The following is a 12,626-nucleotide window of genomic DNA, read 5'->3' as shown; positions in this document are numbered from 1 at the left end:
TGCTATGGTATCGTATATAATTTATTTTAAGTAGTTCATCATTTTGAAAACACAGATGGTATTTCATGACTGTTAAAACATCTAAACCTTAGTTTCCCATCATATCTTTCCTATATTTAGCCCCACCCCTCTGGAACAAGTCACCTCTTAACAATAAGCTGTCTCCATCTTTGGCTGCTTCTAAGAGTCGCTTGAAGACTCGTTTTTATCATTTTAACGTGATTTTAATAGTTTTTATTTTTGTTTGCTATTATTGATTTTTCTCTTTTTGATCTTAGTTTTATTGGTGTTTTGTTTCTGTTTTATTTGTGCTGTGTTCAGCTCTTTGGGTCTCCCTTGAGGATGATGGAAGGCGCTATACAAATAAAAGTCAATTGATTGATTGATTGATTGATTGATTGATCGATCGATTGATTGATATGGAAACCCACACAAACTGAAACTGCAGTAACCCAATCTGACCACAGGATGTCACTATTACTCAGTTCTTGCATAGTTCACCTGTAAGTTTCTGAATGTAAAATCTTCAGAATGTGCTGAATGTAAACATTTCTATTAAATATTAGAAAGTAACATTTAAAGTTATTAGTTACATAAAGGACAATATGTTGTAAGGACACGGGGCATTTCTGTGACTTTACTAAAGCTTTAACGGCTTTTATAGACATGAATAATTAACATAATTTACCATATTGGACCACCACAAACTTAACAAGTTAACAAGACAGAATTTCTCCTGCAGTTGCAGCTTTTTGTGGAGCAATTTATAGTAACGGAGTCACCAACGGGATCACAAATGTTAGCGTTAGCGATATGCTAACAAGCTACACAACAGCAGCTACGAGTCTGACACAGAAAAAACATCTAGTCCGGTACAATTGGGTTAATGAACAACACAAGATGTGTTTTCTGCGAATAAATCTAAAACAAAATGTGCTTTCTGTCACAAACTCACACTTTTATTAGACGTTCGTGTGTGGTGTTGCATCTAAATCGGTTTGGGTGGAAAAGATTCTCACTCTGTTTGATCACTTTGTTCAGGAAAAAAACGTAAACAAGTCGAGTCTGGTAAAATTGGGTGTTTTCCATAAATAAACCATAAACTAAATGTACTTTCTGTCATGAACTCACAGCCAAACTCCTCTGTGTTACATCTGTAAACTACCATAATTGATGTTTTATAATAAAGGTTTAGAAAGCGTTCCACAAAAATAAACAATCAATGATGAACAAGAGTCTGCTTCTAGACCTGCAGAAAGAGAAAAACAACACACAACAATACAAGATCAAGCTATCACTGCGTCAACCTGATGAGGAAATATAAAATCAACATTGTTTCACTGAACAACCACACAATAATAAGTAAGTAAAAGTTTATTTATATAGCACTCATCACAGACATAGAATCACAAAGTGCTTCACATTGATCTAAACAAAATAAAAACAAAAGTCATAAAATCATAAATATAGGGATATAGCTGTGCTCAAGACATCTGGCAAGGAACTGCAAAGCGGTTATCAGATGCAAAGAATGCGAAAGTGACACTCACATCGCAGCACTCCATCCAGGACCACCCCCTGTAACTGCAATCAAGCAAGGCGGGGAGAAAGAAGCTGAGGCTGATCATCCTGATGCCACTTCAAGGTGTACAGACATTTGTGGAGATGAGAAGATTTGCCTAGCTATGGTGTACCCAGTTGATCGCCAAGAGCTTGCTTCTCACACCAAACCTGTCAGGAATCTTGGCGTGACCTTTGACCCAGCTCTCACCCTGGATTCTCATGTCAGTTCTCTTGTTTGCTCTTCCTTCTTCCATCTCAGGAACGTTGCTAAGCTGAGTCCCATTCTGTCCCGCTCTGAACTTGAGACAGTTCTCCACACCTTCATCTCCTTACGCTTAGACTACTGTAACTCTCTTTTCACGTGTCTGAGCAGAACCTCCCTGAACCGTCTACAGGTGGTTCAGAACGCCTGTGCTCGGCTTCTGACCAAGTCCTCCAAACACACCCACATCACCCCGCTTCTCCTCCAGCTTCACTGGCTGCCAGTCACCTTCAGGGTTCATTTCAAGATCCTGGTTCTGGTCTATAGGGCCTTACATGGACAAGCACCATCTTACATTGGTGATCTTCTTAGTCCCTACACCCCCAGCAGGTCCCTGAGGTCCAGTAATCAAAGCCTAATGGTTGTGCAGCACCAGGCTAAAGGTCAAAGGTGACAGATCATCTGCTGCTGTGGCCCCCAGACTCTGGACCTCTCTCCCCCTGAGCCTGAGATCAGTGGACTCAGTGGTCTCCTTTAAAAAGCAGCTGAAGACTCACTTGTTCAAGCTGGCTTTTGTATGACCTTCTTCACCTCTCTCTCTTTATTCTGCTCTCCCCACCTATTCCACCTTCCTCAGGATCCACTGGTTTCCCTCTTTCCTGTTCACTCGCTCTCTTTCTTTATTAACATTTTTTCTTTTAAATACCATTTGCCTATTTTTGCTCATTTTAAATATATTTTTAAACATTTTCTAAATGCTTTTTGATATTTTAACATTTATTTTGTTTTTGTGAAGCGCCTCATGATTTTTATCTTGAGAGGAGCTATAGAAATGATTTCTTCTTCTTCTTCTTCTTCTTCTTCTTCTTCTTCTTCTTCTTCTTCTTCTTCTTCTTCTTCTTCTTCTTCTTCTTCTTCTTCTTCTTCTTCTTCTTCTTCTTCTTCTTCTTCTTCTTCTTCTTCTTCTTCTTCTTCTTCTTCTTCTTCTTCTTCTTCTTCTTCTTCTTCTTCTTCTTCTTCTTCTTCTTCTTCTTCTTCTTCTTCTTCTTCTTCTTCTTCTTCTTCTTCTTCAGTGAAGCTGTACATAATCCTAGATGATCAAAGCAACAGGTCACTTGCTAGGACTGAGTTTTTTGACCTGTTGAACATCAAAGGAGTGAGATCAGCATACACACTGCGTACCTGTGCAGGTGTAATGGAGACCACGGGAGGAAGGGTGACAGGTTTTGTAGTGGAGTCCTTAGATGGAGGGACAAAGGTGAAACTACCAACTCTGATTGAATGTAGCAATATGCCTGATGACAGGAACGAATTACCAACTCCTGAGGCAGCGCGGCTGCATGCTCACCTGAGGCCTATCACTCACTGCATTCCCCCACTGGATCCAGAAGCCCATATTCTTCTTCTTCTGGGTCGTGACATCCTACAAGTTCAAAACGTCCGGGAGCAAAGGAACAGGCCCAATAACACCCCGTTTGCACAGAGACTCGACTTGGACTGGGTCGTGGTCGGAGATGTCTGCCTTGGATCAGTGCACAAGTCTGCGGCTGTAAGTGCTCACCACACCCACGTACTGGGCAACGGACGACCCTCTCTTCTTCCTCCATGTCCCAACCGGATCCATGTCAACGAAAAGCTCAACACAGAGACTCCACTTGCGGCCCATCTAGCCTGTGAAACCCTAAATTTCGATGAGGATGTCATCGGAAACACCGTCTTTGAAAGGTCAAAGAACGATGACAAGGTTGGATTATCTATAGAAGATAGGCTCTTCTTGGAAATCATGATGAATAGGGAGATGTTCATGGATGACCGCAACAGTTGGGTGGCACCGCTTCCATTCAAGACACCACGCCCACGACTCCCCAACAGTGGAGATCAGGCACTGAAGCGTCTGGTGTCTCTCATACGTACTCTGGAGAAGAAGCCTGAGATGAAAGCTCACTTCATGGCCTATATGCAGAACCTTTTTGATCGTGACCATGCCAAGGTAGCACCTCCCTTACAAGAAGGCCAGGAATGTTGGTATCTAACTATCTTTGGGGTATACCTTCCACAAAAGCCAAATCAGATTAGAGTCGTTTTTGACTCCAGTGCGCAAAAACAAAGCATCTCCCTGAACGATGTTCTGCTTTCTGGTCCAGACTTAAAGAGCAAGTCACTCCAAATCAACATTTTTTTGCTGATAAACAATATAAATGAGTGTCTGATCGTGCTGCAGGCAAGTGTAGTGAATAACTCGGCATTTTAGTTCATCTTAGTTAAAGTTTAAATATTCTGCCTAAAGCTGTCAGCGTTGCACCGTCGTCAGGTAAAAACTCAGCACTGCATTTGAATTTAAATCTGCCGTTGCTATTGGCTAAGAGGTACACTGTGATGTTATATGGTACATTATGATGTCACAAGGTCGTGAGTGTGTGTGTATTTGTTAGCGGCTCCGCCCTCTCGGTCTGCTAGGCAACAGCATTTGTTGCATTTTTCAAACAGGAAGTGGGAGTTGAGTAAGAATCTGGTAGGGGGTGACTTGCTCTTTAAATAACAGCCTATTAGGGGTCCTGCTGCTTTTCCCACGGGAGCTGGTGGCTGTAACTGCAGACATTGAGCAGATGTTCCACAGTTTCAAATATCAGGGTCGTGTGTTCACCGAAGCTGCTGTTCACACTGCCGGGTATTGGATTGTTGGTGTCAGAAAGTGCATCAACAACGTTATCTATAAATGTGTTAAATGTAACAAGCTTGGTGGAAAAGTGACCGAGCAGAAGATGGCAGATCTGCCCATCGATCACCTTAGCATCGTACCGCCATTCACCAACGTCGGGCTGGACGTGTTTGGCCCTTGGAACGTCGTCGCGAGACGTACGCGAGGAGGGCAGGCACTACCTAGCATGGATGCTACACCAGGAAGACTCATGGCTGTATTTGCTCATGAGGTGCTTCTACTGAGCAACGGGTCTGAATACTTCAGTCATCTTTAAGGATGTCCTTTTTAATACATCTGCATACATTTCTAAAACTGCGTTTTTCCGTCAGTATGGGGTGCTGTGGGCACATTACCGAGAAACAAAACGTATTTAACCCTCCCACTGTCCTGATGGGTGTGATCCCGCGAGGAAAGTTGACCATTCAGCAGCGTTGATGGTTTATCCCTTGGGTCCATGTGGTAGGGGTGAGGAGTGAGCACCACCTCACCCCTGCCACGTGGACCTCAACGGATAAACCATCAACGCTGCTGAATGGTCAACTTTCCTCACGGGGTCACCCATAAAGACATTGGGAGGGTTAATGGATTTTAGCTAACGGCTGCTAAATAACAAAGTGAAAAATTGACCGGGTCTGGGTCTGTGGCCATTGGAACAGGACGGCTCGTGGTTAAACACACTTTCTGCAGCCACTACAAGAGCATCCACATTATCCAGATGTGGAAAACACCGCTTCGCTGATGCAACTTCACCACACGAGATGATGAAATGGGCTTGGGAATTCTTATAGGGAATTCTGGGGAAATTTGGGACAAAGAAAACTTTGACCATGTACTGTAGTTTGTTTTTAGTTTTCCTTTCAGTAAACGTTGTTGTGAAATCACAGATAATCTAAAGAATTCACATCCAACCTCATCTCATCCTCCCACTTCTTTCTCGCCTTCCTAAACTAGAGTGAAAGTTTACGTCCGATCAAATTTAGGATTCACAGATGTGAAGATTTATTGCTGAAACTTCAGAACTTTCCCACAACAACAAATCCAGACTTACATCACAGCTGAGAGAAGGACACAGGAGACTCAGGGCCGGCTGCTAGAGTACATTTGTTACTAGGAATTTCCCGTGTGTGTGCGTGCGTGCGTGCGTGCGTGCGTGCGTGTGTGTGTGTGTGTGTGTGTGTGTGTGTGTGTGTGTGTGTGTGTGTGTGTGTGCGTGCGTGTGTGTGTGTGTGTGTGTGTGTGTGTGTGAGTCGTGGAGGATGGCTGCTTATACTGAGCCAGGATTCTCTGGAGGTTTCTTCCTGTTAAAAGGGAGTTTTCCTCTCCACTGTCGCTTTATGCTTGCTTAGTATGAGGATTGCTGTAGTCAGTGACTTGATGCAATTCCTGGGTTCCTTATATAGGAAACATTATTTCTGATTGGCTTAACGAACTGTGAATTGGAATGTTTATTATGTGAAGTGCCTTGAGACGACTCTTGTCGTGATTTGGCGTTTTATAAATAAACTTGAACTTGAATTGAATTAAACAAACCTGAACACAAAGAACAGCTGCTTGATCTGCAGGATGTGAAAATGTCGTGTGCTAAGGAGAAGTCTGGAAAAGGCTGTGGACTACATTTGACCTCCAGTAGCATGGCTAATTTCAGGCTGCATCACTCCTTTGTAAAATCCCCAAAAACTTCCCTCTGTGCCAGATCTCTCCTCCCAGGGCCTCTTCAGGCCTCCTGCAGTTCCCGCTCTGCCCTCAGATCCACTGGAAGGTCGAGGATGCCGACCTAGTTGTTTTTCCAGGCCCGAGGGTGATGTAGTTATTAAAGAGACGGGACGTGAAGTGCCCAGACGGGGGAAATGGAGGGAGTGTGGGGAAGCGTAGTGGTCCAGATGTGCGTGGTATAGGCAGTCAGTCGCTCATCTGCAATCATCTGAAGCTACTCGAGTAACTCCTTCCTCTGTGCACGTCTCTGTTAATTTAGTCCTGTTGGATCCTCATCTTGGTATGGCCGGCTTGACTGCCCCCCACCCCCGCCCCTCGTGTGTTCTTCCTCTCATGTTTCCCATTTCTCCCACATCCAGGCTGCTGTGGACCAGGAGGCGAGGGATAAAGAGAAGACGGATGAACAGACATAACAAGTTCAGCTTCGAAGCTGTGAATGTACCTCACCACATAATAATTATTGCAACAAAGACGAATGGAAACGCTTCAGCCTCTAGTGATTCATCAAAGAAAAGCAGGAGACGGACCTCCTCTTGCCTTTTATTTCCACTGGTTTGTTGACTGTGATAAATTTAACAAAAGGGCTAAAAATACCTTTAGTTGTGTCACGGCGTGGGCCGGTCATGGCACAACAACCGTAGGGAGTTTCCACAAACCCAGGACTTCCGCACATTTCCTCGTCTTTGCACTTAAAGATTCAGGACAAGATGTTCGGATGTCTCAGTACCCCTTCTTTCCACCAGCCACCAAAGCAGCGTGTTATGAAATATCATAATTTTACCTGTGAGCCCCTTCCCACCAGGAGCGCTTCACTCGTTCATGTCCTTAAATATTCATGTTCTGAGTTTACTGAAAACCTTGTTCTGTAACAGTTCCTTTACTGTTGTGATGGGAAACATCGTCTCAGTTGTGAGGCTGCTCTGTAAATAACGTGGTTTGTGTTCATGCTGAGCTGGTCCTGCGTCTACGAGTGATAGGACTCAATCGTGACAAAGTTTAAGTTAAAAAAGATAACCGGTTATTACAATCCAGTCCATATTATTACAGGTAGATGCATGCATCTGGAGGAGATCCCAAGGCCAATCTGACCTCCCGGCCAACGCCCGAAGCACACTTTATCCTTTGGGGAAACTGGCCACTCCCATGGAAAGATATTTACAGTAAAACGACAGACTAAATATATACACACGAAAACAAAAGGAGCTACAGTGATCCCTCGTTTATCGCGGTAGATGCGTTCCAGACCTGGCCGCGATAGGTGTAAATCCGCGAAGTAGGGACTCCATATTTACAGTATTTATTTAACAGGTACGTATTCAGTATTCAGACTTTAAAACCCTCCATTTACATAGAAAAGCTCCTAGCTCATAGTATCTTTGAAACCTCGTCTTGTCTAGTAACTTTTGGAACTCGTTTTAATCTGAACTCGTGTTTTGATACCTACCTTCAGACTCGCTTCTCCTCAGGATTCGCTCCCGTCCTGGAGACTTCTGGATACTCACCGGTTCGCTGCCTGGATACCAACTCCGCTCTGCCGTCCCGCTCTCCACCGTGCTCACGCTCCCTCTCCGTTACCTCGTCCTCCTCATCCGTCTACCCTGCCACCTGGAAATCTACAATTCGCCTCTGGACATCACCCCGGCTCAACTCCCCTCCACATTCACCCTGAACTTCCGCATTGCAAGTTCTGCCTACAATTCTCTCTCTGAACCGCTTCCTGGTTTACCCTCCGCTGGATCACCAGTGCGCCCTCAGTTCTCCTCATCATTAAAGAAATAAAATTACTGTTTATCTTTTACCTCGACTCGAGTCTGATTCTGTATGTCTTGGGTTAGACACTTACCCCAAAACATGACAGAAAAATACCGCGAATTGGTGAAAAATACCACGAATCGGCGAATTTCCCTTGAATAAGGCTCCAAAGAAAAGTTCCGCGAAGTCGTGAATCCGCGATAAACGAACCGCGAATTAGCGAGGGATCACTGTATTTACAAACGAAGTGGGTTTTAACGGAAAGCGCCAGCCCATAAGGGGCTGGGAATATGAATCGAAATACTCTAATATCCTTAACGAAAACGGGAGCAGGCCTGATAAGGAGGGTCTCTCAGGGCAATATCAAGTCCAACGTCCAAAATACAATCCAAGGTCGAGTTTACCACAAAGCTAACAATAATGGAGCGCAGGAGGAGAAGAGAGCCGAGCGAACACTTCAGTGCCCACTCTTCCCCAGACCTTCTCCCCGTTTCGGGTAGGGTGACAGGCTTTTATCAGCTGGTGAGTGATTGGGAATCACCCACAGCTGGTCATCTGGTGGAAGGGACAGGCGAGGCGGGAGCCACTGAGGCCATCTAGTGGCCCAAAAGGGGAGCGTACGTAACAAGCTCAGCAAAACAAATGGACCTAAGCCAAGTAAGTTTGTGACCTATAAAACATGGAGTATGCACAGCTTCTCTCTGCTTTATAAATCACACTCTACCTAGAAATGTTCTCAGGTGTTTCTGGATCACATCCCGCCCTCACCACGCCCACTTTCTGCCATAGTCAATGCAGTGCCTTGTGGATCTCATGCATGTACATAAGCCGGCTCGTTGCAGCGCTCCACCATTAACGATGGCGACCGCAGATCAAGGAAGCGCAATTTCACAGAAGCAGAAGTTGAGGTACCTGTGGGTGAGGTGGAGAAATGAAAGGAAGTGCTTTTGCAAAACAAATAAGAGAAAATCCACGGAGTGGCACAGCGTTGCTGAAGCCGTCAATGCTGAGTTCTTCAGAGAGATCCGTGGCGGATATAAAAAATGATCCGATCTGAAGGTGGAGGCAAAAAAGAAAGATGTTTAGCCACCGCCAGAGTGTGTCTGCCCCTGACGGAGCTGGCACCTCTGATCTCCCACCGCTCGCCGTGAGGATCCCAGCAGTACTCGGACCGGCATGCGTGCGTGGCATCGTGCCGGAGAAGGAGGGAGACACTGACACTGACTTAAGCCTTTTATTAATACAGATCAACTGTGTCTGTTATTAAAATATAAAACAAAACCAAATCTCGTTGTCCACCCCCACTGACTCTGGACGAAGCGTCCAACGAGGCATCCCGGGCGGCGACCGAAGATGTGGCTGCAGGGTCGGCCGGTCTCACCAGTGCGCCTCGGGCGCATGGCACACCTGGAAGTGACCGGGGGCTAACCGACGCTGTCCTGCAGGCACAGAGGGACGTGATTGGTGCAGCGAACAAAGTGAGGGAAGAACTGCACAGAATATGTGACGTCCTGACTGCAATTTCAGGAACACGTGAATAATTGGCAAGAAAGTAAAAGATGAAAATCGTGCCTTCTGTGTTGGTTCTATAAATGACGCATGACATTCTGTGTCACGTTGAGAGGTGGAGGAGTAGGACCCGATGTGCAGAAACCGAGAACGACACGGAGCAGGAGAGGATGTAAAAAGAGACATCTTCATTTAAGATGAATAGTCCAAAACAAAACGTGGTACGGAGCCAAAAATCTCACGTAGGGCAGAGCCAACGAAAACCTAGAGACCTGGGGGGGGGGGGGGGGGGGGGGGAACAAAACAACGCTGACATCAGACAATGGGCCAACAACAGACAGAGACGCAGACAGGGTTTTATACACTGGGGCATGATGGGAGGCAGATAGGCTGCAGGTGTGTGGGGCGAGAAATCAGGTGAACTCAATTACTAATGAGGGAGAGGGCAGTGAGTTGAAGAGGAAGAAAAATAACATGACCTAAGATTAAAGACAAATCCTAAAAACAAGAAGAGCAAAAATAACGAACTAATAATCTGAGGAAGGAGAACTAAAGAACCGGGGGGGGGGGGGGGGGGGGGGAGAAACACACCAAGAGACTAATAACATGAACAGCTGAAGCTAAAGGGAAATGACCTAAGAGTAAAACCTAAAGACCAGAAGAGCAGCAAACATAACTAATATTCTGGGGGGGGGGGGGGGGGGGGGGGGGGCTGAAAAGGAAAACACTACAGAAAGAAAAGCTACAGGGGCGTGACTAAGGGGGACCACGGGAGCACTAGACCTGGGAGGGGGATACCTGAGGAGGGAAACCTAGAGGGCTGAAGATCTGGGGACAAATGGGGAACACCAGGAGACACACGAGGCACATGGAGCGTCGACCACAGTTTATGTATTTTAAAATGTAAAATTTCAAGTTAAGAGGAATATTTAGAATTGATGTTGGTGAGAAATATTAGAGACAAAGGACACGTTTGTGAACTGGAAACACAGGATTGGATGGTAAACAGGTAAAAATATCACACACTGGGCCTTTAAGGTGAAACAACTCAAGCATATCAAGGAGTTGTTCTGCAGAGTTGCTGGTAGCCTCATCAACATAAATATTAAAGTCACCACTTGTGATAAGGTGTGTGTAATCTATACAGGTCCTTCTCAAAAAATTAGCATATTGTGATCAAGTTCATTATTGTCTGTAATGTACTGATAAACATTAGACTTTCATATATATTAGATTCATTACACACAACTGAAGTAGTTCAAGCCTTTTATTGTTTCTAATATTGATGATTTTGGCGTACAGCTCATGAAAACCCAATAAAAGAAAAGTGTTTTTAATACAAAAAAAGTCAATAGTTATGTTGTTCAGTTATGCACCCGATACTTGGTCGGGAATCCTTTAGCAGGAATGACTGCTTCAGTGCGGCGTGGCATGGAGGCAATCAGCCTGTGGCACTGCTGAGGTGTTCTGGAGGTCCAGGATGCTTCGATAGCGGCCTTAAGCTCATCCAGAGTGTTGGGTCTGGCGTCTCTCAACTTTCTCTTCACAACATCCCACAGGTTCTCTACGGGGTTCAGGTCAGGAGAGTTGGCAGGCCAGTTGAGCACAGTAATACCATGGTCAGTAAACCCTTTAGCAGTGGTGTTGGCACTGTGAGCAGGTGCCAGGTCGTGCTGAAAAATGAAATCTTCATCTCCATAAAGCTTTTCAGCAGATGGAAGCATGAAGTGCTCCAGAATCTCCTGATAGCTAGCTGCATCGACCCTGCCCTTGATAAAACACAGTGGACCAACACCAGCAGCTGACATGGCGCCCCAGACCATCACTGACTGTGGGTACTTGACACTGGACTTCAGGCATGTTGGCATTTCCCTCTGCCCAGTCTTCCTCCAGACTCTGGCACCTAGATTTCCGAATGACATGCAAAACTTGCTTTCATCCAACAAAAGTACTTTGGACTTTGTACTTTGGACTTTGTACTTTGCTTCTCTGTAGCCCAGGTCAGGGATGTGAAACTTGGGGGGAAGGCTTCAATGAGAACTGGTGCACAGGTGCTATCAGATAACCACACATCTGTCAGGAAGATGGCATCAAGATTGTGAGAGGAGATGAGATAATTTACTAGAAATGACTTATTACTGAGAGAGCTAACATTTAGTAAAGCCATCTTCATTGAAGTAACTGGAGGATATTGAGTTGAATTAGGTTGATGAGGAACTGTTATCAGGTATCTAGGACTATGTGTTCGAGAAGGCACTTTCAGTCTTGCAGAGATTATGACAGGAATAGGCTAAGTTAAGCTTCTGTCAGGTCCACATTTGTTCTGGAAACAATATAATATTAAATCACTATGGACTCGTAGAGAAACATATTCAAAAGGATGGTCAAATGTTTTTTGGCATTTCCGCCATTTTTTATATATTTTTAAATATCCGTTAAAATGGCTATACAAATATGATTTGGTATTGTTTGGTTTATTTTTAAAAATAGTCAGAAAATACGTGTCTGTGATGGGCTTTTATTTTGGAAAAACTGTGGCTCAACCTTTTACCGTAAAGCGCTGAATACATGCGACTAGCAAAATCGAGTGAAGGCTCACTGTAGCTGCACAGGTCCGACGAAATAATGGCCACGAATCATACGGGCGTCTTTTGAAGGTTTATTCTCGCTGTCATCTTTCTCTTCTTCCATCAACACCGTGAAAACTATAAATAAAGAACATTTGGCTCAGATCTTGAATTTACAGTTCTCTTTTAGAGCCTAAAGGTCTTAAATTCAGTACAGCAACACAAGTAAATAAACAAACCAACCCCATTTAGTAATTAATTACACCTTAAATAAATTAAACCAGGATCTTAAACAGTTACCGTGTGCGCCTTTAGAACCAGGTGCGGTATCTCATGAGCACCTCAGGCAAGAATATACTGCGATGCATTCATGTGCCCCGTAAACAATGGGAAATTACACTTTTACACACAACTACACTTATGGACCTTCAACTCTTTTATTATATTATCCTATGAACCTTTCATTATTCAACTGCACACAGTAACTGGTCTCAAACACGTCGTTAGGCAGGCGGTACACTCCCTTTCTCGTGAAGCGGCGAGTGGAGGCTGGCTTCACCGCAGTGTTTGAGGTTCCGTGAAATGTCCAATCGTAGAAGAGCTCTTCCAGCCAATCACA

This window comes from Nothobranchius furzeri, chromosome 2 (genome assembly GCF_043380555.1).
Source record: "Nothobranchius furzeri strain GRZ-AD chromosome 2, NfurGRZ-RIMD1, whole genome shotgun sequence".
In the NCBI taxonomy this organism is placed as follows: Eukaryota; Metazoa; Chordata; class Actinopteri; order Cyprinodontiformes; family Nothobranchiidae; genus Nothobranchius; species Nothobranchius furzeri.
The sequence above is the reverse complement of the archived record's forward strand: the minus strand, read 5'-3'. Positions refer to the sequence as shown.